Source organism: Stegostoma tigrinum, chromosome 22, assembly GCF_030684315.1.
Source record: "Stegostoma tigrinum isolate sSteTig4 chromosome 22, sSteTig4.hap1, whole genome shotgun sequence".
Classification (NCBI taxonomy): Eukaryota; Metazoa; Chordata; class Chondrichthyes; order Orectolobiformes; family Stegostomatidae; genus Stegostoma; species Stegostoma tigrinum.
In genome coordinates this window covers 42,290,314-42,313,174 of record NC_081375.1, presented here as the reverse complement: position 1 = coordinate 42,313,174, position 22,861 = coordinate 42,290,314, and the positions used below count along the sequence as shown (strand labels likewise).

General features: G+C 43.5%; 1 non-coding gene across 1 annotated transcript; it reads right to left on the bottom strand.

Moving 5' to 3' along the window:
- Positions 1-16,318: 16,318 nt before the first annotated feature.
- LOC125463886 (U6 spliceosomal RNA) lies at positions 16,319-16,425 on the bottom strand. The gene has a single exon (XR_007249927.1). It is a non-coding gene; the product is annotated as a U6 spliceosomal RNA (small nuclear RNA).
- Positions 16,426-22,861: the final 6,436 nt, after the last annotated feature.

Here is a 22,861-nt window from a genome sequence, read left to right as displayed (position 1 = left end):
TAGTGCTTCCCATATCTCCTCTGACTCCACACACAACTTCCCACCACTATCCTTGACTGGCCCTAATCTTACTTTCGTCATTCCTTTATTCCTTAAATACCTGTAGAAATCCTTAGGGTTTACCCTGATCCTATCCGCCAACAACTTCTCATGTCTCCTCCTGTCTCTTCTGAGCTCTCTCTTTAGGTCTCTCTGTTTCCTGGCTACCTCGTAGCCCTCAAGCACCCTAACTGAGCCTTCACATCTCATCATAACATAAGCCTTCTTCTTCCTCTTGACCAGAGATTCCACCTCCTTCATAAACCACGGCTCCCGCACTCTACAGCTTCCTCCCTGCCTGACAGGTACATAATTTTCTAGGACACACAGGGGCTTTTCCTTGAATAAGCTCCACATTTCTAATTTGCCCATCCCCTGCAGTTTCCTTCCCCCTCCTATGCTCCCTAAATCTTGCCTAAGCTCATCGTAATTGCCTTTCCCCCAGCTGTAACTCTTGCCCAGTGGTATACACCTATCCCTTTCCATCACTAAAGTAAACATAACAGAATTGTGATCGCTATCACCAAAGTGCTCACCTACTTCCAAATCTAACACCTGGCCAGACTCATTACCCAGTACCAAATCTAATGTGGCTTCGCCCCTTGTTGGCCTATCTACATACTGTGTCAGGAAGCCCTCCTGTACACACAGGACAAAAACTGACCCATCTATCGTACTCGAACTATAGTGTTCCCAGTCAATATTTGGAAAGTTGAAGACCCCCATGACAACTACCCTGTCTCTCTCATTCCTATCGAGGATCATCTTTGCTATCCTTTCCTCTACATCTCTGGAACTATTCGGAGGCCTATAGAAAACTCACAACAGGGTGACATCTCCTTTTCTGTTTCTAACCTCAGCCCATACTACCTCAGTTGACGAGTCCCCAAACATCCTTTCTGCAACTGTAATACTGTCCTTGACTAACAATGCCACACCTCCGACCCTTTTACCATCTTCTCTGTTTTTACTGAAACATCTAAATCCCGGAACCTGCAACAACCATTCCTGCCCCTGCTCTGCCCATGTCTCCGAAATGGCCACAACATCGAAGTCCCAGGTACTAACCCATGCTGCAAGTTCACCCACCTTATTCCGGACGCTCCTGGCATTGAAGTAGACACACTTCAAACCAACTTCTTGCTTGCCAGTACCATCTTGCTTCCCTGAAACTTTATTTCGTACCACCCTACTCTCAACCTTTTCTATCCTCGAACTACAATTTTGGTGCCCATCCCCCCGCTGAATTAGTTTAAACCCACCCGAATAGCCTTAACAAATTCCCCCCCACCGCCCCCGCCCAGGATATCGGTACCCCTCTGGTTCAGGTGAAGGCCATCTTGCTTGTAGAGGTCCCACCTACCCCAGTAAGAGCCCCAAAGATCCAAGAATCTAAAACCCTTCCTCCTGCACCATCCCTGTAGCCATGTGTTCAACTCCTCTCTCTCTCTATTCCTTGCCTCACTAGCACATGGCACGGGCAACAAACCAGAGACAACAACTCTGTTCATCCTAGCTCTCAGCTTCCATCCTAGCTCCCTGAATTTCTGACTTAAATCCCGATCTCTCTTCCTACCTATGTTGTTGGTGCCAATGTGGACCACGACTTGGGGCTGCTCCCCCTCCCCCTTAAGGATCCCAAAAACACGATCAGAGACATCACGTACCCTGGCACCTGGGAGGCAACACACCAACCGTGAGTCTCTCCCGTCCCCACAGAACATCCTATCTGTCCCCCTAACTATGGAGTCCCCAATGACTAATGCTCTGCTCCTCTTCCCCTTCCCTTCTGAGCAGGGACAGACTCTGTGCCAGAGACCCGTGCCCCACTGCTTTCCCCTGGTAAGTCGTTCCCCCCGACAGTATCCAAAACGGTATACTTAATGTTGAGGGGAATGGCCACAGGGGATAGAGATAGTAAGAACTGCCAATGCTGGAGTCAGAGACAACACAGTGTGGAGCTAGAGGAACACAGCAGGTCAGGCAGCATCAGTGGAACAGGAAAGCTAACATAATCGGATCGGGACCCTTCTTCAGAAGTTGGGGAGGGGGAAGGGAGCTCTGAAATAAACAGAGAGAGCAGGGGTGGGGCTGGGGAATGTAGGTGGGATGGTGATAGGTGATAGCATGCAGGCAGTGGTGGGGGTTGCGCAGTGAGGTGGGAGGACCGGATAGATGGGAGAGAAAATGGACAGGTTGGTTGGGTCAGGTCAAGGAGGCAGAGATGAGAGGGAGAATTGGACATGGGATGAGGTTGGGGGTGGGGAAGTTTTGAAAATAGTAAAGTCCACATTTAGACCATTGGGCTGGGGGTTCCCAAGGTGGAAAATGAGGTGTTGTTCCTCTAGTTTCCAGGTGGTGTCATTGTGACACTGGTGGAGGCCCAGGGTGGACGTATTGTTCAGGGAGTGGCAGGGTGTGTAGAAGTGGTTTGCGACTGGAAGATGTTGTCATTTGTCGTGAACCAAATGCAGCTGCTATGCAAAGCAGACTCCGCGCCTCTGCTTGGTCTCCCCGAAGTAGTTTCTAAAAGCAAAAGCAAGTCTTGCACTGCCCCTCAACTGCTTTTCCTCATCCTCTTTCTTCCTCCTCATGCCAGTTGAGTCCAGGGCAGGAGCAGCAGATAAACTGGATCCTCAGAAGAAAGGGTAGTATCAATCAGCCAAAATCGCTTAAAAACATCTAATCCTTAGTTTCCCCTCAGTGTATATCTTTACAGTATGATTATATCAGCAGCACCATATTTGTCACGGTTAACTATTTGCTGTCAGTGTGTGACTGTGAATTGTCATTGACGGAAGGTGTTGTGTTTTTGCTTTCTCATTGGCACAAGAAACATGCCCTAAAGAGGCAGATCATGTAAAATGTGACTCCATTTTAAGAAACGGCAGCCTCCATAATACACCCTTTAATGCCTACTAAGAATTATGACAAGCCCAATTGTAAATGCTCTCCGTATTGTCTAATCGTATATTGATATGGCACATCCATGCTTGTAAAATTGTGTACCTCAACAGAACCGTGCAATATTCACAGCGTAGTAACCTTTAATAACTTATACTTAATACAGTTTTCATGCAGACATGAGTCCTACAGCTCCAAGAAATAAATGTAATAAAAACTAGGTATTGGTTTTTGATTGCTTGAAAAGACTTGTTTTTTTAGAAACAAAGAGCTTGAATTGATGCAATATTGTTTCCACCTCAGCACAGTTCAAAATGCTTTGCAGCCAATTAGTTTCTCTTAAAGTAGTTTTGCTGATGTAAGATAGAGAAATAGAAGCCAATTTGCACGCAGCAAGCATAATCCATTTTCATGATGCAACCCAAGGGATATGTAAGCCTAGAACACTAGGAAAGTGTCCTTGTTCTTCAGATAATGCCTTGGGATCTTTTGCATCCATCAGAAATGGTAGATATGATTATATTTAATAGCAAGTGGAATTAGGGAGAAACTAACTTTTCAAAAATCCCACTGCAATTCACAGAAACACTAAAATGAAATCTGAAGCCAAGCCACATTAAGTTAATCCACAAGGGAGGTTGGCAAGAGTGTCTTAGATGGGGAGACAGAAGTCAAGAGGTTGAGAGTTTTGTTGACAGTGTTCCAGAACCTGGGTCCTGGCACAGTCACCAATGATGTAGTAGTTAAAATGGATAAGGTCGAAATTAGAGAAATACAGATATATCTCAGAGAAATGTGGGATGGGAGGGATTTGCACGTTTAGGGAGAAGTGAGGCCTTGGAGAGATTTGAAAACACGGAAGAAAAGTTAAAAATCGAGATGTTGCTCGACCAGAATCTAGCGTATGTCAGCAGGAGCAGGGATGAATGGGAAACTGGGATCAGTGAGAGTTAAGACAGTGTTTAGGATGACCTCAAGTTTACACAAGATAGAATGTGGGAGGCAGCCTGGAGTGCATATAAACGGTCATGTTGAGACATCAAAGACATGGGTGAGGATTTCAGCAGCAGAGGAACTGAGACAGGGATGAAGTCCAGCCTGATGTCATGGAGTTGAAAATATCATGAATACAACACCAAAAGAGTTAAACAGATCCAAGCCAAATGTTAAAGTGAAGTACAATACAATGAGCTTTCCTTTGATAGTAGGTTTATTCACAGGAGGCAGTATTACAGATCTGTCTCTTAGCAACCACCCCACCGAGATATTAGTGTCCCAGAAGCTCCTAATTATGTGTGGTCAACAATCAACAGATACCCGTCATTCATTTGCCTTTAACGCGATAATGCAACAGACATGACATAAACAGGAAGGTCATCACAGGGTCAATATAACACCTAGTTTGTGCATTATTCAACTTTATACAAACTGTTTCCAGGCAGTGTGAAGTCAGTTATAAGGTAACATAGTTTGGATGGGTGCCCCAAAATGATGCTTTTGTTTCTCTGATGTTTGGCTGGAGGAAATATCTGCTCCAATTGAGTTGTGGAGGAGGTGTCAATAAGAGGTGGTGGTGAGGGAGAGTTGGGAGCTGTCATCATACATGGTAAAAATCATCACTATACTTTCAGGAGATGTCACCAGGAGTACATGAGAAATAGGAGACGGCGGCAATGATAGATCCATGGTGGAATGCCAGACGTATAAAATGCAGGAACAGGAAGAGAAGTTTATTACAAATGACTTCCAAATCAAATTGTTACAGAGATAGTAGGAACTGCTGACGCTGAATCAGAGCTAACAGTGTGAAGCTGGATGAACACAGCAGGCCAAGCAGCATCAGAGGAGCCCCGACCTGAAACGTCAAGCTTTCCTGCTCCTCTGATGCTGCTTGGCCTGCTGCACACATCCAGCTTCACACCGTGTTATTCCAAATTAAATTGATAAGCATGGAAGTTTTCAGGCAGAATTCCACTTATCTGGCTGGAAGACGATGGAAAGACATTGAGACAGCGAGTGTAGCCAACCATGTCAGATACTGTGCAGTGGCTGAGAAGGATAAGGGGAAAGTTACCTTTGTCGTAGTCACACAAGATTAACTTCAATACCAGCCATTCTGTACTGTGTAGGGATAGGAACCTGATGGAATGGATTCAAACAATGTTCTGGAATAGATTGTAATGGACTTAAGAGGCAGCAGCATGCTTAGGATGTGGAAAGGAATGGGAGATAGGTGACAAGCTGGTAGCTTGAAAGGATGATGTGGTCAGGGCTGCTTTCTTGAGGAGATCCATGATGATAAAAGATTCAAAGGCATGGGAGAAGACACCTGAAGAAAGAGAGATCTTTTAACAACATGAACTGACAAGGATGAACTGCAGTTTAGTGGGAAGAGAATGGAGTGAGCAGGAGGTATGTATAATTGATAAGATTTGCTAATGGAAGGCATGAGGGGCAGTAGCGGAGAAACTGGAGAAAGATGACAGTTTTACAGCTAGTGGTTTGGGACCAATCCAGCTCAAAATAGATCTAGGAGATAGCCTAGAGCCTAACTTCTTTCTTATTTAAAGTGCTGCGTTCCAGACATGATCAATTGGTCAAACTACCAGGCTTTAAGAAAAACACATTTTATTCTTACACCACAGTTAAAATACAAACAAAACAAAAAGTAGCATGACTATTGCTCTATTGAAATACTTAACAAAAATATATTGTTTAACTAATACTGATCAACTAAAGCAGCATCCCGTAAACATCCCCTTGGCAAAGGCAAATTCAGCAAAAACAGATTTCTCTCACTTGCTATCTCCTCCAGTCTAGGAGAAAGGGACACTGACAGAATTAGTCTAGCAGCAGACAGAGACCTCAAACATTTGCAGCAGCACAGACAGAGCTGTATCTAGCAGCTTCAACTCCAAAACACAGCTTCAACAACTGAAAGCAAAACTAACAGCCTGGATCTGTGTGAACCTGACGACTCGAGTTGCATAGGCTGCTTAAAACCCAATGTCTGATAAAAAAAACCCAGTGCTGTTTACTCAGCTTTCCATGGAGTGGACGCTTTAGTACCAGGTTTACAACACCCATCTACAAGAGAAACAGGACAGAAAAAACCTCTCTGAAAAGCACATTTCATCACAGACAGTTAAAGGAATTTTGATATAGTGGGCTAATGGAGGAAAGGGACATGGTTTAGATTATAGTGGAAAGGAAGTCTATAAGTTCCTCACATTTGTTGTTAGAGATGATAAAGGGGGGGGGCGGTCTTGAAAGGGATATAAGGCGGCAATATGCATTCAAGAAAGAAACTAAGGAGCATAACTTTAAATTACAAGAAGATCCTGGAACAAGTAATGTTATTAGTAAATGACAGTAAACCCACTTACAGCATATTACTTAGCCAGATTATGGCACTGAATGCTAAACTAGTCATCTGACATATCCTTTCAAACTATGCTGTTTGTACTTAGGGGGGAGGAGAAGAGAGCCATACCAGAGGGTACTGCCAAGGTGTAAGAATGAGTAATGGTCTGATCCAGCATCATAACTAGAAGTAAGGATGGAACTAACAAATCAGTAGCTGCTGAAATCCTTTGATAAATATAAGTCCAAAGCCTATATAGTTGGCAATTTGAAAATGCAGTTTTGTTTGATTTGGTATCTTATTGTCACGTGCACTGAGGTACAGTGAAGAGTGTTGTCTAACATGCTTTACAGGCAGATTGTACTATATAAATGCATTAAGGTAACAGAACAGAATGCAGGATACAATGTTGCAAGCTGCAACAGAAAGTGCAGAGACATTAAAGAGGTCCATCAAAAGTTTGATAACAGCAGGGATGAAGCTGCTCTTGAATCTGTTCATTCATATTAAATTTTCATATCTTCTAGAAGACTGAAGAGGGCATAACCAGTGGGAGGGGTCTTGGATTAATTTGGTTGCTTTCCCAATGCAGCGGGAAGTATAGATGGAGTCAATGGATGGGAGGCTGGTTTGCATGATGGACTGGGCTGTGTTTACAACTCCGTAGTTTCTTGTAGTCTTGGGAAGACGATGTCACACCATGCTGTAACGCATTCAGAAAGGATGTTTTTTATGGTGCACCTATAAAAACCGGTCAGAGTCTTTATGGACATGCTACATTTCCTCACCTTCCTGAGTAAGTAGTGACATTGTTATGCATTCTTGGCCGTAGTGTCAGCATGGGTGGACCAGGACAGATTGTTGGTGATCATCCCTCCCAGGAACTTAACACTCTTGACCATCTCTACCTCAGCACCATTAATGCAAACAGGGGCATGCCCCCCACTCAATGGCCAGTTCCTTCATTTTGCTGTCTTTGATGAATAGGTCATTGTCTTTTCACCATGCCACTAAGCACTCTACCTCCTTCCTAAAATCTGTCTCATCATTGTTTGCAATCTGACCTACAAAGGTGATGTCACCAGAAAACTTATAAATGGAGTTGGTGCAGAATTTTGCCGCACAGTCATAAGTGCGTAAGGAATATAATAGGGGGCTAAGTAATGTTTAGTCTAATTAGCGCAACTATGAAATTATTGGCAGAATAGCCTGAGATAGCAGCACAGCCAAAGCTGAAATAACAGAGAGATCAGAAAAAGTAACAGATCAATCCTGATTGTTCATGTAATTTTCATTAGTTTCACTCAGACAGTGACACATTTATGCTTGCCAAAAAATACATATTATCCATATGCAGGAATCTATTCTCAGCGGGATAAAGGAATTTGTTCGGGCATATTGCCCTTTGAATTAAATAAAAGCCCTAGCCCATTCCCAACGGCAATGACTCAATCTAGCAGAGTTGACTTGCCAGTTGAAAAGCACCTTTTTCTCATGCAATATAAAGCATTGCTCACTGTGAAATTTGACATTCTTGAATCTGTCCCATCAAGTGCAAGGCAAAATGCTATGACAGAACTGTACTCCAGTGCAATATCAGCCTACATTAGGTGATAGATCCTTCAGTACAGATTTTCTAATTGGAAGATGGACATTGCAGAGGTGTATGAATGAGTTGGATTTGAGGACTATGTAGAAGCCCCAATGTATCTGACTCTGAGGGAACTGCCCAGGAAGCTGGAACTTCTGATGGGCTATTACCCAGTGTCTGGAACCCTCCAAACAGCTTGCCAGCTCTGAGACAGGCATAATGATGGTATTCAAAGACCTGGGAATGATTGGAGACTTGGGTGTGGGAAATTAGAAGCCTCATGTTGAAGGTTGGAGAAGAGGTGTGTTGCTTGATCACATGATTGGCCCAGTGAAGTACTTTAGATCAGGCAGGTAGGAGTAAAGTTTTTATCTCTTACATCCAGCAGCCCTGATTTGGGCTTGGCTGCTAAGTTTCTCAATGATGGAGAAATCAGCCAGCCACCATTCAACTCAAAACTTGAACAACAAAGAGGATCTTGATGTCATTACAATAACTAAAGAGCCAGATAGGATCCTCAGAGTAATATGAATGCCCACTTATCTCCACGAAAGTTGATATTACTACTAAACACTTTACAATTTAGCTACCTGTCTTTCACCCAACCCATACTCAATATTTTGCTTTTAAAATTTCCTTTTATTTGCTTGTTGCAAGTGAGTAGCTCTCTTGACGTCATGGCAAGCACCAGCAGTGACTAATAAACCCTGTTCCTGCTCCTATGATGCTGCTTGGCCTTCTGTGTTCATCCAGATCTACACCTTGTTATTCCCATTTATTGGTCTTGCAAGAAGAAATGTGAGCAATCATTTAGCTGACCAAGTACTTCTTTCTTCAGTTAATTTGAGAACAGTTATAAAACAATGCATACATTTAGGACTAAACATTTACTGTGCCTTTAATACATTGAGTTGCCATGCTGGTTGGAAATTAAACAGCTTTGAATTTTGGTTCACATTTCTTTCAATATCAAGGCATTCTTTTGCCAAATATGACTTGACAAAGGCTGACTTGAAAAGCTCTTTAGTGCATTTTGTAAGGAAAGATATACGCTGCTGACAGGAAATCTCATGGGTCTTTGCAAGAGAGATGACTAGAACTGCAGCTTGAAATGGTACGCTGCACTTCTTCAGTCCATGCACATACACACATACACGTGCGCGCACACACACACACAGTAGAAACAGCATGAATATCAAGTAGATGAGCACACTGGGAAATCAGAGCTGAAGGCCAAACCAATATCAGGAAACAAGAGTTGGATTGAAAGGATTCAGTGAGCAGCAATGACTCGAACAGAAACTTATAAATTAATAACAAACCTCATAGAATTTTCCACTGTGTGACTTCATTAATAAATGATATAGTTAATGCTCTGAGAAATCAGAAAAATCAAACCGGTACTAAAGATAGGGTAAACCCCCAAACCCTTCAAAAAATTTGAAATAAATGTTTTTTGGAAGATTCGACTAATATGTTCAAAGGGCTGGTTTGGCACCAAATGAGGAAGGACAAGCAGATGTCGCACAAACTACAGCCGAGTGGTTACTGGAAGCACAGAAGCTTCTAGTAACTGCACCAGCTTAGGTGATGGATTTCCCAGAGACAAGTGTGAGCCGCACTGATGCTGATTTAGTCATGGAAGGAGGAGTTTTGCTTGTTTATAGATCATGGTGATTGTTCATACAGTCTAATTTTGTAATCTAATTTCTAAACTGGGTAGTTTCACAGTTTATGCTAAACAATGACAGAGGTGGCCCATGTATATTTCTCTTCAGACATGAGGAAACATTATCCTGACTTGTTCTCCTTTTGAGGTGTTACTAACCAATTGTGGCTTCAAATATTTTAGATTTCCTGCCAAACTTCGGCACTTCCTCCATCCTCTCACTTTAAGAGCAGGATTCAATCTCAAGTTTCACAGAGGAATAAATAAATCGTCCCACCTAGTTTTTCTTATCATCAAGAATACTTTAAAATTGTTCTGTACAAGGCACAGTTCTTATTTGTGCCTTTCCACTCCATAAGTGTTCATTATGGCTCAGCTGGTTACAAACTTGACCCTATCTCAAGACAGGTGGATTTAAATCCCACTTCAGAGACTTGAATACAAAACATAGGCTTATAGTTCAGTGCTGTACAGAAACGGTGTTGAGCAGTTTTCCCTGGTAGGAAATCGCTGCTTATTGGACCTTGTTGTGCACTAATTGGCAGCTGTGTTTCCTATGGATAACTACAGTATCTACATAACTAACATATTTGCAAAATATATTGTGATTTACAGAAGCAATGAAAAGTGCTGTCTTAAATTGGCCTGGGGTCACTGGAGAACAGATGCGAATAACTCTGCCATTTCGTGATTGCTCACTGCCAATCTCCGAAATTCACTACTGGTCTTTTCCACATAGAACTCAAAGTAGCAGCCTAGTATGGAATTCACAGCAGCAAACTGAATTAAGATGCAAAATGAAATTAAGCACAGTGCAAAGCCCCAGCTCATCCACGCAATGAACAAACTCTAATGACTAATGAACTTTGAATCTTAGTAACATAAACACCCTAATCTGATGATCAGCACATTATTGTACATTTTTCTGTACCTGTTTTCATATTTTATTATTTACTTAGAATGATTGATTATTAAACTTCTCAGTTTGACTCTTGGAAGGGACAAAATTTATTTTTATAAATAAACCATTAGTAATAATAATTATAGTTACATGCCTGGGACATTGTGTAGAGACTGGACTTCATTTCAGAAACCTTTGTCAGATGTCCACACATCTCCCACTGCCCCCTCCCATTGGTGCTCCACAAGTGTTGTATGTGGCATCTGAGGTTCAGCATCTCTGGCTGGGCAAACAGGCCCAGAGTTGTCCTCTGTCCTCTGATGGGGACTGGTCTTAATAGTCTCCCTCCTCCTCCTGTTCTTTCTTATGCATGAGTTGTGTCACTCATTTCAAGGTCACCCAAAGCTGTGCACATCTACACAAAGGAAGAGTGCACCTCAGTCCTGGGCTGGCAGCTAGACAGAGATTAAGGTGTCTCTTGAAATAACCTCAGACTTCAAAATCCATTGCTGCTTCTCACCCACCTGCGACTTTGGATCAGAGAGAAAAAAATATAAGGTATTCAACCTCCTTCACCTCAGAGCCTTTTTCATCAGCCATTTGCCAGCACACCCATTTCCAACCCCCGCCCCCTGTTCATAACCAAATAGATAAGCAGGACAGTCTACAATTTGATTATCTCCTGCAAAATACTAGCAGAAGTGTCCTCACAGCAGGGGCAGAGACTCGCAGGATAGGGTCCTCCAAAAGACATCATACAAATATGGCACGATGCTCAGTGGTTAGCACTGCGGCCTCACAGTGTCAGGGTCCCAGGTTCAACCCCACCCTCAGGCAACCGTCTGTGTGGAGTTTGCACATACTCCCCTGTGTCTGCGTGGGTTTCCTCCGGGTGCTCTGGTTTCCTCCCACTGTCCAAAGATGTGCAGGCTAGGTGGATTGGCTGTGCTAAATTGCCTGTAGTGTTTAGGGATTTATAGATTAGGTGGGTTATAGGGGGATGGGTCTGGGTGGGATGTTCAGAGAGTCAGTGTGGACTTGTTGTTCCCTCACTGTAGGGATTCTATGTAATATGAAGCTTTAAAAGCCTCAGATTCCCAACCCTATGTCTAAAAAATGCTTTAATGACTACCCCCAGTGGCTTTGACGTTAATAATTATGAAATGTTTCCAGAGGCTGGTCATGCCCCACATCAACTCCAGTCTCCCAACCTGCCTCGATCCCCTACAGTTTGCCTACCAACGTAATAGATCCACAGAGGTTGCCATATCCCTAGCCCTGCACTCATCTCTGGAACACCTGGACAACAAAGACACCTATGTCAGACTCCGAGGCAACAACGTGTGGGGCTGGATGAACACAGCAGGCCAAGCAGCATCTAAGGAGCACAAAAGCTGATGTTTTGGGCCTAGACCCTTCATCAGAAAAAGGAGATGGGGAGAGGGAACTGGAATAAATAGGGAGAGAGGGGGAGGCAGACCGAAGATGGAAAGAGAAGATAGATGGAGAGGAGAGTATAGATGGGGAGGTAGGGAGGGAATAGGTCAGTCCGGGGAGGACAGACAGGTCAAGGGGGTGGGATAAGGTTAGTAAGTAGGAAATGGAGGTGCGGCTGAGGTGGGAGCAGGGGATTGGTGAGACAAAGAACAATTTAGGGAGGTGGGGACGAGCTGGGCTGGTTTTGGGATGCAGTTGGGGGGGGGAGGGTTGGTGGTGGTGGTGAGATTTTGAAGCTTGTGAAATCCACATTGATACCACTGGGCTGCAGGGTTCCCAAGCAGAATGTGTGTTGCTGTTCCTGCAACCTACGGGTGGCATCATTATGGCACTGCAGGAGGCCCAGGATGTCAGACTGCAGCTTGTTGACTACAGCTCCACTTTCAACACCATTATTCCCTTCAGAATGACCTCAAAACTCCAAGACCTAGGTCTCTGCTCTGCCCCTGGATCATCAGCTTCCTGACCCATATATCGTAATCAGTGAGGATAGGTAACTGCATCTCCTTCTCAATAACCCTCAACACTGGAGCCCCCAAAGGATGCGTTCTTAGCCCCCTTCTATACTCCTTGTACATCTACAACTGTGTTGCCAAATTCTAAATGAACACCATCTACAAGCTGGCTGACGACACCACCGTAGTGAGACGGATATCTAACAACAAATTGAACTGATCATTGACTTCAGAAAGTAGGGAGGAGAATACATCCCTAACTATAACAATGGAACTGAGGTAGAATAGGTGAAGAGCATCAAGCTCCTTGGAGTGATGATAACCGACAATCTATCCTGGACTTCCCACACAGATGCAACAATCTAGAACACACAACGCCTCTTCTTCTTTAAGCAGCTCAGGAAATTTCTTTTGCCTGCAAGGTCCCTCGTCGACTTCTACACATGCACCATTGAAAGCATACCTTCCAAATGCATTACAGCCTGGAATGGCAAGTGCTCTGTCCAGGTCTATAAGAAACTTCAGAAGGTGATGTGCACAACACAGACCATCACAGACACCAACCTTCCATCCATGGACTCTAATTACATGGCTTGCTGCCATGGAGAGTCAGCCAACATCATCAAAGCCCTCGTAATGACCTCCTACAGCCTCTTCCATCAGGCAGAAGATACAGATGCCTGAACACAAGCTCAAGCAGGTTCAGGAACAACTACTTCCCAGCCATTTGCAGACTGATGTATGGACTCTTTAGCCTGAAATAACACTGATCTTGCTAACGGTGATCTCACCTAGCACATGGCCTGTGCAGTGTAACCGTGTGCATCTGTCCAAGTCTTTTTGATCTGTACATTCTTGCTTACTATGATCTGCCTGTACTACTCATAAACAAGCTTTTCACTGGCTTAAAAGTTCTGGCCAACAGAGTATTTAAAAGGGGCAGCACGGTGGCTCAGTGGTTAGCCCTGCTGCCTCACAGCACCAGGGACCTGGGTTCAATTCCACCCTCAATTGTGTAGAGCTTGCATGTTCGCCCTGCATCTGTGTGGGTTTCCTCTGGGTGCTCTAGTTTCCTTCCACAGTCCAAAGATATGCAGGTTAGGTGGACTGGCTGTGCCAAATTGCATTTTAATGTCTAGAGAGGTGTAGGTTAGGTAGATTAGCCATGGGAAAATACAGGGGTAGAGTAGGATGCTGTTTGGAAGGTTAGTACAGACTTGATGGGCCAAATGGCCTCCATCTGTATTATAGAGATTCTAAAACCTGATGCAGAAAATGTAAAGATTCACAACCTAATGAGTGAAGACATTTCTCCAATCCTTAGTTCGAAATGACTGAGACCGAGTTACATTTCTAGACTGTTACTCAAAGAAGCAGCCTTTCAGCAGCTAGATTGTGCCGTGTATAAACAAAAAGATGTACCAATATGCTTTGGAGCTTTGGTATGTCATGAAACCATTAATCCCTGTCACAGTTTGCTGATCTCACTCAAGCAGGTCATTCATTTTAACAACTTCATTTCTTCTTGTCATTTTTGCATTGCCTTGATAATGATGCCAACAAGTTCACTCAGTGTCATAGAAATTCATTTATTTCTTATTTTTTATAAAGATATCACCAAATTTCTAAGAATCAAAACAACCTTCAAGCATTAATTCCCAAGCATGATGTTTTCCATTGGATATTCTACTTGTCCAAAACACTAATTAATAGAAGCTTAAAGTAGTTAGCCTCAGTTTGATGCTGGATGAATAATGTCACTCAATAATTCTTCCACGTAAAGTGGAACTATTTAGTCCAAAGATTGTAGGACACTCTTAGCTGTTAAACTTTATTACCCACCAAGCAACATGGCATCTACCTGACAATGTTCTAAATGCCAACAGACAAAAAATGGAAAGAAAAAAGCCAGTTCCCCAGTATTTTGTAAATCACAGATAGATTCTACCTCTCTAAAAATATAGAAACAAAGGTGTTGTTCTTTAAAACTTCCTTAATTCTCTGGATTACCACAAACCTTTGCCAGATGGAATTTTTTCCTTCAATTTGATGCTATCCTTATCTTCTCTGGTTAACTAAAGGTTGGCTTATCCCCCCCTAGAAATCTTTCTATCTAACTGAGATATCTTTGTGAGCCATGAGTTATTTGTTTAAATGTCTACCATTGTTCTTCTTTTCTACTGAACTCCTTTCCCCAGTCTATTCTATCTTGCTTTGCTTGCATTCCTTTGCAATTATTCTTATTTAAGTTTAGCACAGTTGTTTCTGACCCAAGTTTGTAATTCTCTAACTAAATGTTAAACCCTCATCTATTACAGTCACCATTTTCTGTGGAATTTTCTAGATCAGTGCTAGTTTGCCAGACAGTCCACATGAAAATAACACTACCCTCCTAATGACAGTATTCAACTACAATATTCAATGCATAAAATCGGGTTAACATGCCAGTTTAGTACAAAGGAGTGTATTTTTGGGTGACAGATTAAACTAATGCCCTATCTGGTCTCTCAAGTAAACATAGAAGATCTTGCATCAACATATCAAGGAGAACCAAGCAGTGTTCCAGTCAATTTATAAATCAATAATTATCATTAGAACATATTGTCTGATTATTATCCAATATCTAAATATCTAATAGTTGTTTGAGAGACTTTTCTGCGTGTAAATCGGTTGTCATATTTCCTATGTTACAAGAGTGATAACACTTCAAAAGCATTTCACTAGAAGTAAAGTGCTTTGGGTCATCTGAAATGCTTTATGGATACGCAAGGTTCATTTCCTTTTCTGTTTTCAGTTGAAAGGTTACAAGTAAAACAGACAGTTACTGTGGCAAGTTGTGATAGCAAACTATTCCACATGTGCATAGAGAAATGTATTCATGTCACTGTGGTATATGGTTATCTACTAGTTTTAAGTAAGTAAAGAATTTCACCCACCATAATCACCCACTCCCCAGCCACCTCAAGAATCAATCAAGAAACACCTTCTGTTCCAAATTCTAATGGAAATTGCACTCCCACATTCTACAATTGAATTATTTTGTGGAAGATTCACTAGTAATTACAAAATTGTCAGAAACTTGATTTTAAAGTGTTAAAATGACTTTAAGCCTCAAAAGGCAACAGAGAGTTGCTTGCCGCACTAACCTATGTGGGAGTTTCTGGACTACAAAGCAAACAATATTGCATTATCATAGAATCCCAAATCTCTCAACGTAGGAAGCAAAGATGACGTGAAATTGTAAAGTATTTATTCCTGCTGATATTTTTAATTGGGGAAAATCACATTTCCCATTCATAATTAATGGAGAAGTTACTAAATTAGTCATCCGTTAATGGAGTTTACTCCATTCTATCTAAAATGGACTAAGATTCAAGTCACATTTCAAATTTAATTATAAACCGAAAGAACTACAGATGCTGTAAATCAGCAGCAAAAACAAATTTGCTGGAAAAGCTCAGCAGGTCTGGCAGCATCTCTGAAGGAAATAAAGAGAAAATTTAATTGTTCCTCTGTATTCCACCTCGAGATGACTTCTACTAATTTGACTGTTTTAACTAACCAGGCAAAGTATAACTTGTGAATTGCTTCTCCTCTTTTTACAGAATCCTTACCGTGTGGAAGCAGGGCCTTCAACCCTCAGAGCATCCCACCCAGACCCATCCCTCTATAACCCACCCAAACTACACATCACTGAACACTGCGGGTAATTCAGCTTGGCCAATCCAGCTAGCCTGCACATTTTTGGACTGTGGGCGGAAACCGGTGCACCCCAAGGAAACCTATGCAGACATGGGGAGAATGTACAAACTCCACACAGTCACCTGAGTATGGAATCGAACCCGGGTCCCTGGAGCTGTGAGGCAGCAGCACTAACCGCTGAGCCGCCATGCCACGCAAAAAAAATGAACACTTCACAAATTTGTGTATCATCCTTGCACAGAGGCCATGGTAACGTTCTCTGTATCATCCCAATTTTAGCATATGTGCTGCTGAAGCGAGCACATGCTTATGTGGTGACCACAGAGTTTTGAGGGGAGATATCCTTGGTCTCATTTGCTTCATTTTCTTCCTGCTATCCAAAGCCAATATTATTCAGAAGTCAATTTTTGCATGTATGTCAGTGCCATCCAGCTACAGCTCGCTGCAACTTTGATTTAGCCAATTGTGATCACCACACTCTCAAGCTACATTTTGAGCATCAGAATATGGATGAACCAAAACTTCCTCCAGTTGAATGTTGCTGAGTCTGAGACCATCCTCATGAGTGTCTTCACGTCTCTGCCTGAAGCCCACTAACTTCTGCAACAAATCAAGTTAAGCTCAACGTTCTCTCCCCAAGTCCAGCTTGCAACTCAGATCAGTTTCTTTGACTCTCAAGTTGCTAATGCCCACTCTAGCTCAGAGAGGTATTCTTCCTTATGTTAGATTAAGATTTGCATGTGAGTTTAAGGCATTGTATCTTAAACTGCTGACAATCGCTGCCATCATAAAAAGATGTCATATATTTGTCCCTCAACTTGTCAGTCTACATAGCAGAAGTGGAACTGTTAATCCAGAGAACCTGGTAACATTCTGAGAATCCAGGTTCAAATCCAAACACGGAAGAGGTGGAGCTTGAATTCAATTTTAAAAAACTGAAATTAAGAGTCTAATGATGACCATGAATCCATTGCTAATTGTCAGAAAAACCCATCTGGTTCACTTATGTCCTTTAGAGAAGGAAATTGCCATCCTTACCTTGTCTGGCCAACTCCAGGCCCACAGCAATGTGGCTGACTCTTAACTGCCTATGGGCAATTAGGAATGGGTAATAAATGTTGACCTAACCAATGACACCCCTATCCCACGAATGAATTTTAATAAAGGAGTCCAAGATATAAAGCTAGCTTCCTGGTTAACAGTATTTTATGTAGTCTTATCCTCCAATTAAAAAACACAGTATCGTTCCACACTGTTGTATGGCTTGTTTATTTACTTTGAAGAGAAGAACGGAATAATCATATGTCCCTTCTGCTGCTCAAACATCAGTGCTGCCACCATTTGCTTTCTGCTCTTCATTATTGGTAATTGCTCTTTCAGGTAAGAAATCTGGACTCTAGATCTTTCTACATACTTTCCTCACTGATTTCAAAAATAGAATAAGCTTTTTTTCTTCAGCTGTTATCCTCCTTGACTTCTCTATTTATTTCCTGTTTTGCTACGATCAGTGTTTTGCATATCCCTTTCCTCCTATTGTAAAAGGTCTAAGGTATCTTCACACCAGAAGTACCACTTGTATTTGTATGGTGAAGTGCCAATCTATCATGTTTACATATTGCTTTTTTTTTAAAAGCAGTTAAGATTTTAATTTCTCATTTCTCAGTGGGGTGCTTTTTTATTTTATGTCTGGCATCCTAAAGAACAAATATCTTGCATTACCCAATTCACCTATGGCCTCTACAGTGCCGTGAAGTAGTTCCGAAGCACATAGATTTTTTTTTAAAAGCATATGACTCACTGCAACTTCAAAATCTCAACAAGGCAAGCCAAGTCCACATGATATATTGCTCAGTTTCGCATTAACTGCAGTCAGAAGCCAATTTCTTTGCCAGAGAGTCAAAAGCATTAGGATTTAACTCGCATTTTAAAGCCTGTCAACAAAGCCCAGTAAACACATACAAACAAGGAAACTGGGTGAGAACAGATGGGTACCACTAGTATAACTTGGGTCTGCTGGCCTTTGCATCTCATTCTGCAGAGGCCAACATTCACAGATCAGCTCGCCACGAAATAAGACAATTGCAACAAAGACTGACATGTTCACATGATGTAGATTTATACACAAATGATCTGCAACTTATGAGAACATTTCAACTGCAAATATACTTGAGAAATATATCCTTCAGAAATATAAGGCAAGAAGAATTAACACTCAATAAATTCAATTCATCCTATCATCTAAAGTTGCTCAGAAAATTTGAAGATATTCTCAAGAAAAACAAAAATATTAACCAATATCCCTGGTCAGTCTAAATGATGAATACCAAGGGGGTAACTGTAGGAAGAGAAGAGGTGAAGCAATTCATTGCAGGGTGAGAGAGATGCTGGAAGAGTTGGAGGAGAATACTTTCAAAGGATTGAACCAAAATTCTACCTTTCTGCTCCACAGAGCTAACACATGGGAAAAGCACTGAAAATGTGAAAAAGCTGAAACCCTGTCAGTATGAAATGGCTAATAATGTTACACAGCGTCATGTTTTAGGCAAACCAACAGCAAACTTTACAACCTGTGTTGTAAAAAAATTATTTTTTCATCAACAGGTAACTAAGTTCAGGTGGCATGTTATTTTATAATTCAACTACTACACCTCAGATTAAAGGAAAAGATGATTGCAGAAGAGGTCCTCATGTGCAAGATGATACACAATAGAGCAATTTCTTGTTTTATTTGAAATGGACTTTAAGCTAAATTCAAATTGTTATGCATCGATGATTTTGTCAAAATTAATGCCTCTCCATCAATTAAAATGTCCTCACCAGCAAGCAGTTGTCAATCAATTCTGAACTACGATTGCCAAATCCACTATTCTGGCATTATGCCCAACTGGCTTACATAAATGGTTATAAGATCCTCCTGACTGAATGAAACATAAGCACCAGCATTCCTGGAAAAAAAAGAGGTAATATTTGCTCACTATGGCATCACCATGGGATTCATAAGCAGGAATCAGTACAATCTAAATACACACTTTATGAGCTCTCCTGACTGTAATATGATCAAAAGTAACATGACACCTGGTTTTGTGCACCCCAACCTCAGGTTCACCTGGGCCATCTCCAACACATCCCTCACCTTCCTGGACCTCTCAGTCTCCAGCTCAGGTAACCAGCTAGAAACTGATGTCCATTTCAAGCCCACTGACTCCCACAGCTACCGAGAATACACCTCCTCCCACCCACCCTCCTGCAAAAATTCCATCCTCTATTCCCAATTCCTCCGCCTCCACCGCATCTGCTCCCAGGATGAGGCATTCCACTCTCGCACATCCCAGATGTCCACGTTCTTCAAGGACCGCAACTTTCCCCCCTCAGTGGTCGAGAACGCCCTTGACCGCGTCATCCGCATTTCCCACAACACATCCCTCACACCTCGCCTTGCCACAACCGCCCTAAGAGGATCCCCCTCATTCTCCCATACCACCCCACCAACCTCCGGATACAACGCATCAACCTCCGACACTTCCGCCATCTACAATCCGACCCCACCACCCAAGACATTTTTCCATCCCCACCCCTGTCTGCTTTCCGGAGAGACCACTCTCTCCGTGACTCCCCTGTTCGCTCCACACTGCCCTCCAACCCCACCACAACCGGCACCTTCCCCTGCAACCGCAGGAAGTGCTACACTTGCCCCCACACCTCCTCCCTCACCCCTATCCCAGGCCCCAAGATGACTTTCCATATCAAGCAGATGTTTACCTGCACATCTACCAATGTGGTATACTGTATCCACTGTACCTCGTGTGGCTTCCTCTACATTGGGGAAACCAGGCGGAGGCAACCTCCACTCGGCTCGCAATAAACAAATGCACCTCCCAGTCGCGAACGATTTTAACTCCCGCTCCCATTCCTTCGATGACATGTCCATCATGGGCCTCCTGCAGTGCCACAATGATGCCACACGGACGTTGCAGGAACAGCAAATCATTCCGCTTAGGAACCCTGCAGCCCAATGGTATCAAGGTGGACTTCACAAGCTTCAAAATCTCCCCTTCCCCCACTGCATCCCAAAACCAGCCCAGTTCATCCCCTCCCCCCACTGCATCCCATAACCAGCCCAGATCTTCCCCTCCACCCACTGCATCCCAAAACCAGTCCAACCTGTCTCTGCCTCCCTAACCTGTTCTTCCTCTCACCCATCCCCTCCTCCCACCTCAAGCCGCACCTCCATTTCTTACCTACTAACCTCATCCCGCCTCCTTGACCTGTCCATCCTCCCTGGACTGACCCAACCCCTCCCCACCTATCTCCTTTTCTTCGGTCCGCCTCCCCCTCTCTCCCTATTTATTCCAGAACCCTCTCCCCATCCCCCTCTCTGATGAAGGGTCTAGGCCTGAAACGTCAGCTTTTGTGCTCCTGAGATGCTGCTGGGCCTGCTGTGTTCATCCAGCTCCACACTGTTATCTTGGATTCTCCAGCATCTGCAGTTCCCGTTGTCTGTACCTGGTTTTTGTCCAACAGGTTTATTTGAAGTTACAAGCTTTCAGAGCACTGCTCCTTCACCTCATGAAGGAGCAGCACTTCAAAACTTGTGATTTCATATAAACCTGTTGAACTATAACCTAGTGTCAAACCGCTTCGGATTTTGTCAATCCCAGTCCAACACCAGCACCTCCACATCATGGCTACTGTAGCATAGAAAGAAACTCTCGCACCATCAAACCTTACAGGAATATTGGACTGGACTTTGTCAGGTGAGAGGAGAAAGAAGCCCTGACTGTTTCAGGGAAAGCCACTCTTGGGGATTTTGATGGTGGTATACCTTTAACTGGCTTAGATACAGGTTCCCTGCACAATTCAGGGTGATGGATGGGCAGAGAGATAGGGTTCTTCAATGTAGAGGCATCCTCTTACTAACTTCTTTTAAATTTTAATTGAAGTATGGTTCTTCTGGCCAGGCTACAAGAGGAGGAATGGATTTCACTTGACAAGATTAGGCTGCAGATGCAGCTATACCCAGACAGAAAGGAAATGCCTCTAGGACTGCCTGGTGCCCTGGCATGCCCCAGCCTACCACCGCATACCCATCTCCAAGCAGCCAACTGACAGCACTGGGAAACTGAAAACAAGCAGTGAAATCCCAGAAGATCTCCCTTAAGAGAAGTAAGCAAAGCTCTTAAGATGGCTAGCTGGGTGGATAGAGCACCAGCATTGGATTTAAGAACTGTTCCCCGCTCTCCACCACCACCACCCACAACCCCGCCACCCACCCAACATCACCAACACCCCCCGCACGCAACACCCACCCCCACAACTGACTGTACTGGCATTTTCAGGACACTTCTACCTCCAATCTTACCCTTGAAAAGGGCTTGAAAATCCACTCCTCTTCCCCACAGGCTTTTAATCCTAACCTTCTGACTGTTGGTATTTTTCCAGATATCAGTAATCCAAGGTAATCTTAACAACGAAGTATCCTCAGTTGTTCATTATTGAAGCAAAGAACACTACAAAATACTGTAATGACAATAATATACTACAAACCAACCCATACAATGCATATAATTGCAAGTGACAGTTTAATTGAGCTTGTCTAAGGATCATAATGAAACAATTGATCATCAAGTTCTGTCCCAACCACTAGCGTTTGATCAGAAGTCTCCTGTTCTTGAGCCAGATAGCTATCACTGACGCATATTGTCTTATACTGTTAGCATGCAAGTAGCCTGCGTGATCAAACCTTGACACACCCATCTTTAGCAATTGACCACTGGCAATGTGCCGTCTACCACAATCAGTTGGATCTTCCCCTCATTAGGATATCTCCTTGTTTTCTCTGAAGGAGGCTTATCTCCTGATTTTAACTAACTTTGACTCTAGGCCAGACTACTCAAACAGGCTATCCCCTTACAGTTGTATCTGAGATAATGGGAACCGCAGATGCTGGAGAATCCAAGATAATAAAGTGTGAGGCTGGATGAACACAGCAGGCCAAGCAGCATCTTAGGAGCACAAAAGCTGACGTTTCGGGCCTAGACCCTTCATCAGAGAGGGGGATGGGGTGAGGTTTCTGGAATAAATAGGGAGAGGGGGGAGGCGGACCGAAGATGGAGAGAAAAGAAGATAGGTGGAGAGGAGAGTATAGGTGGGGAGGTAGGGAGGGGATAGGTCAGTCCAGGGAAGATGGACAGGTCAAGGAGGTGGGATGAGGTTAGTAGGTAGGAAATGGAGGTGCGGCTTGGGGTGGGAGGAAGGGATGGGTGAGAGGAAGAACAGGTTAGGGAGGCAGAGACAGGTTGGACTGGTTTTGGGATGCAGTGGGGGGAGGGGAAGAGCTGGGCTGGTTGTGTGATGCAGTGGGGGGAAGGGACGAACTGGGCTGGTTTTGGGATGCGGTGGGGGAAGGGGAGATTTTGAAGCCGGTCAAGTCCACATTGACACCTGTATCCTGCGTGCAGATGGCCTCAAGGCCCTCCGCTTCTTCCTGTCCCGCAGGCCCGACCAGTCCCCCTCCACTGACACCCTCATCCGCCTAGCCGAACTCATCCTCACTCTCAACAACTTCTCTTTCGATTCCTCCCACTTCCTACAGACAAAGGGGGTGGTCATGGGCACCCGCATGGACCCCGGCTATGCCTGCCTCTTTGTAGGTTACGTCGAACAGTCCCTCTTCCGCACCTACACACAGGCCCCAAACCCCACCTCTTCCTCCGTTACATTGATGACTGTATCGGCGCCG